Source organism: Ceratina calcarata, unplaced genomic scaffold (assembly GCF_001652005.2).
Source record: "Ceratina calcarata isolate Rehan_Ccalc_2016 unplaced genomic scaffold, ASM165200v1 scaffold594.2, whole genome shotgun sequence".
Lineage (NCBI taxonomy): Eukaryota > Metazoa > Arthropoda > Insecta > Hymenoptera > Apidae > Ceratina > Ceratina calcarata.
Genome location: NW_017177176.1, coordinates 8,032 through 14,070, shown reverse-complemented (window position 1 = coordinate 14,070; position 6,039 = coordinate 8,032).

Below are 6,039 nucleotides of genomic sequence, written 5' to 3'. Positions count from 1 at the left end.
GTCTGCCTCTTTGTCCTTGCAATACTTAGTTACTAAATAGACAAAATATCGAGTGGCAGACGATTTGTGATGGTACGAGCGTCATTTTTGACAAATGAAATAAATTTTTTCAGTTTGCCATTATTCTTTTTCAATGTGTCAACCAATTCTCGAGAGTAACATTATTCTTTCGAGTTTCATCAGCCTATTCTTACTTGATTATATTCCCGAGCAACATGGAAGAGACAGGAAAAATACTTGCAAATTGTTTTGTGTGTGGAAAGAGTGAAAACGTTAAATTGTTTACAGAAAGCACATTACAAAAGTGCAAAATATCATCAGCTGTCAGAAAAAAAGCTGCCATCCAGTATGCTGATGTCAAAGTACCCGAATCTTGCGATCCATCCGTTGGCTATCACACTAGACCGTGTTACAGCAATTTTACATCAATTAATGCCAAATACAAAAATATCCTATCATCTGAGTACGTTATATGTCCTATTATTCAATTATTATTAATTTAATGTATGTACAAGATTTGTATATTCTCTCTCAGACGTCTTACATGTCTCCGATTACAAAATTGTGCGTTTGGAGGGTAAGAACAACGCTTGAAAAACCGTTCAGACGTGATCCCTTCTCTTCATTATGCTAGCGTAGAGAAATTTGGTACAAATTCGGTCCGGCACCCCTCTTATTAAACATGCTAGTAAATACACGATTTAACGTTGTTTTGATTAGAACAATAATTGAAAACAAAGATTAGATTGCCAATTTACTTATATTAATTTTATTGATTATCTTATTTTACTTTAATTTAAAATTTTAACTGTAACGTTAATATTTATAAATTCATTATTAAAATACCGTACTTGTATAGTTATTCTTGTTAATAACAAAAAAAGGATTTTATGCAAGATATACGAGTAAAATGCGACATTATGTATCATAGAAAAAGTTTATTTCATACAGATTTTCGATGCGAAAAGTCATGCTTGACACACAATAGCATAAAAATATTTATATTTAAATGTTATCATTTCTCGAGTAATATAATTTTTCACACACTGAATTACATTATGTTCTTTTAGGTATGTTAGTGACCCAATCAGTAATGACGATTGTTTATCTGGCACATTTAATGAGAGTAGTAACGCGGCTACTACATTTACAATACATGACGATGATAATAGTAATAGTAATATTGGTAGTATGCCTACAGATAACTCAGTTCATGAATGCGATAAACGATGCATATTTTGTAACAAACGTTATAAAAGGGCAGACAATAGGAATTTACCATTGAGTTTTACTAAAAATTATGAGTCATTTGACAGGATCAAGAATTATGCTACTAAATGGAACGATGATCTTTTGCTTAATAAAAGTAATTCTCTTATAACTAACAGTTGTAAGATAAGCTATCATAGACATTGCAAAACATTTTACAATGTTAATAGTATGTTTAAAAGTAAAAAGAAAACAGAGTGGCACACAAACCGCGATCATTATAAGATGGCTTTTAAGAAACTATGTATTTTCATCGAACAGTTTGTAATTAAGAAAAAGCAGTTTTGTTATGTCCATTTCGTCATTGACCTTTTCAAGGACTTCCTTTTGGAATCTTATGGAGATATTACTATTAACAAGGATATTTTCTGTACGAAAAGGATTCCGGACAAACTAGTAAAACAATTCAAAAGAAATATAAAAATAATAGCCAAACCAAATGTACCGAAAATTATTGTGCCCATTAATTGCGATCTTGCCATTAATATGGATGGTATATCCGAAATCGACATTGTCCTCAGAGCAGCCTTAATTCTAAGAAACGAGATACGTAAAATATCACCGAATACGATTGGGAATAATATCAATGTAACTAATCTTATTGAAGGAGAGTGTGGAATACCACCAAATTTATCTACTTTTTACACAACGTTATTAGCTGGCTTCAACTATAGGCGGAGAACAAATGAACGTACTTCTAGACTTGTTAAATCATTTTCTTCTGACGCTATTCATGCAGTTACAAACGGTTCAGTCAAGCCATCAAAACAAATTGCTTTAGCGAGCACAGTAAAATCTTTAACTAATAGTAAGAAGCTTATAAAGATTCTTCATAAGTTTGGACATATATGTAGCTATGATGTCATTGAAGGCTTAGAAACGGAAGCTACATATTACACTACGGAAAAACCGCAGCTTTCAGCATCCGATATGCTACTTAAAGAAGGGCTGCATACTTCAACAGCATTTGATAATTTTGATCGCTTCATTGAAAGTTCAAAAGGCCAAACAACGATGAATGATACAGTAGGTATTGCAGTTCAAGATATTGTAAGTGCAACAGTTGTTGAATCGGAAGCTATGGACCAACCATCAGATTGTATAGATAGTGGAAATATTTTGAGTAACCATGAAGCTGAAAACAGCTCAAATTCAAACAATACTTCAAATAAAAGGAGACGAACTTTCAAAGGCATATTATTCGACATTCCACAATATTCCAAAAAATCAAAATTGACTGACACTATGCAACTTTATAGTGTCCATGAAAGGTGTACTGCTCCAGTTGACATTTTAAAAGCAAAGAAAGTTGATGTATTGTAATGATATTTCAGCTTTTGGGAACCAGTAGAATATGTGTATAATAAGATACTGATTGGAGTGCGAGTGTATCGTCCTCGCTTCTCATTGGTTTTATGAACCATTTTTTGTCTCATGCCACCATTCTCTAGTATATTCTTGGCGAATGACGTGAGGTCAATACATTGTTTACATTATATACTGAAGTACCTGAAGGAGAATGGTGGAATGAGAGAAAAAATGGTTCATAGAACCAATGAAAAGCGAGGGCGATACTTCAAACAGTATCTTCTCTATACATACACATAATCTATTGGTTCCGAAAAGCTAAAGCATTATTTATTAACATCATGGAAATTACAATATACGTATATTTCCTTCGCATCAATGATTCTCATTATTATATTGTCATTCGCATTATAATATACATTTGGCTTGACGTTATTATGAAAATTATGAAGTAACAATTTAACAAGAGACCGACCGACAACAGTCGGAAAAAATCGGTGGCTAGGCTTTCTCTGGATTTCGGCCGAAAAGTGCCGCTGACCTGCGGCTCGAACCCAAACAGCAGGTGGTCTTTCTGCAGATTTCGACCGGGGGCCCAAGGCATCCTCGCTTTTACACACTTTTCCCTATCCTCTAGCCTACTAACTTCGGTCCTGGTTTCGAGCGACAGCGACCGGCTCCGGTCCGGCGCCTGCCGGATAGTGGGAGTACTCCTTTAGCCCCTATTAACAAATCGCCGACCGATAAATCAGTTGTCATTGAAACCATGAGACGGGCCATTACAATTTCACAGGAATGTCAAGAAAACTATGTTTAAGTCACGTATGATTTAGGTATTGCCCAAATAGCTATGGTTATAAAAAGCCAAGAAAAAGAAGAATTTAGAAAACTTTTTATTCATTTGGGTGGTTTCCACATTACAATGGCTTTTTTCAAAGCTATAGGTACGTTTATTGATGGATGTGGATTGACAACAATTTTAATTGAGGCGGAACTTCTTGGAAGCGGATCGGAAGCTAGCTATATAAATGGAAAAATATACAACCGCTGTAAGAGATTACATGTTTTAGCTGCGATTAGTCTTGAAATGTTGGAGTTTCAATTTTTCTTAGAACAAAAAAATTTGATTATTGATGACGACATTAAACAGTATTTTGCGACTTTACAAAATAATCAGTTAGACGATATGAATATAGATAATTCAAATGTCAATGATCTAATTGAACAATTCCTCGAATTCCATGAAGAAATAATGCTGGGATACTATGGAAAAACAGCCCAATTTTATGGTCAATATATTACATTAATAAAATATTTTCTAATTTTCGATCGCAGTATAAGAATGAGTAATTTTGAATTGTATAAATACATAATAGCAAAAATTTCAAACGTTTTTTTCACTTTTAATCAAAGGAATTATGCCCATTGGTTAACTTTTTATCACGACACGTTATTAAATATTGATGAATCACACCCGGGTCTTAAAAATCGGCTGTTGATTGGAGTGAAGAGAACTCAGAAACCCTTTTCCAGGATACCGTTTGATCTTACATTAGAACAGACGATTAACGCTGAATCGGGTAGAAAGTTAACAGGAATTGCACATTTGAGGAATTCGATTGCTGCTCGTCAAAGGTGATGTTTGAATCATGCCATCAGATGCACATTAATTTCCCACACTCTAACAGAATGCGGGTTAACAAGAACTCAAGATATCAGTAATGACTTGTTAAAAAATCGAATTGATGAAAGCAAAAAGCACCTTGAAAAATTCACTGTGGCTTTAAAAAATAGGATGAATCCATTCTCTGCTCGAACACATGCTGCTGAACGTCTCAACGGGTGAAACGGCTCCTGCGCAAGTAACAGATTTTCTTCTTACTATTGAACAAATTGGTCAAGAGAAACGGAAAGACTTTATTGATAACTGCTCACAAGATGAAAACAATTTCAGTAAATATAAGATAAAAAACACGAAAATATCGAATTTTCAAAGCATAGTAAAAAAGAAGAAAATAAATGTTGCTGGTAAAGTGCAGGAAGTAACGTTACAGCGAAATCCATTTGGTAGATTGCTTGCCATCTTATTGGAAGAGGATATAGATCTTGATAAGATATTGACGTATCCTTTAACACCAGTTCCTTTTTCGTTATTTCATTTGGATGGAAGCATTATGAAAACGGACAAGTCAATCTTGACTAAATTATTGGAATCCAATGTTAAGAACCATGGTGAGCCTCGTAACGTTGATGTGCTTCTAATAGATGGCTTTTTTCTGTTGCACACAATTACTCAAGTACCTCAAACATTTGGGCAAATTTCCAAACAAATAGCTAAATTAATTATTAGAATGTTTACTGAGTGCAAAGAAATTTATCTCATATTTGACACCTATAAGAAACCCTCTATAAAAGACAACGAGCACATTCTTAGGAAAAGTATGTCAAGAGAATACTGCATTACAGGCGCCAATCAAGATCGTCCGGTGGATTTTAGTGCCGAGTTACGAAATATAAAATTCAAAGAATCGTTAGTGGCGTTTTTAATCGAGCACTGGTGTAGCGATGATATCACTGAATTATTAGGCGATAAAGAAGTACACATTTCGTTCAAGTCCAGTTACAAATACATTAGTCGAAATGGAAAAGTATACAGGACTAATTTGACGGATGTAAGCTGCGAAGGTCACATCGAAGCTGACACAAAATTCGCGCTTCTTGAGTAAACTGGAGGGCCGGAATAATGTTGTTATCAGATGTACCGATACGGATATTTTAGTAATAACTCTAGGTAATATTATAAAATTTGATAAAGCTCTGAGTATTTGGTTGCAATTTGGAACTGGAAACAACTGCAGGTTTATCAACGTCACCGAAATTTATCAAACTCTAGGCAGTTCGCTTTGCTCTGCATTACCTGCTTTTCATGCTTTTACTGGCTGCGACTTTACGCCGGCTTTTTACAAGAAAGGCAAAATCAGACCGTTATCAATTTTAATATGTAACGAAACATATAAGCGTGCTTTTACAGATTTGGCAAATCCTAGTTTGGTTGCAAATACTGCAGAAACCATTGAGGAATTTGTATGTGGAATATGTGCAACCAAAAAAAATAAGTTAAAAAAGATTCGAAAAGTAAATGAAGCGCGATCTCGGATATTTACTCAAAATTATGGTATGATTGATGATATGGAGAAATTTAAGAAGAAAGTTGTATCGTTCGATGCATCTAATTTGCCATCATGCTTAAGAGAATTGGAACAAAAAATTTTAAGAACGGCATACATATCAAATGTATGGATAAATGCCTATAAAAACGTTTCATCAACATTAGATCCAACCGATTATGGATGGAGTTTAAATGATGACGGGAAGTATACGTTTAAATGGTTTGAAGGCCCCGAAACCCCGGAAAATATTAAGGACATTATAATACCATCTGAAATTCCGCAAGGTAATAAC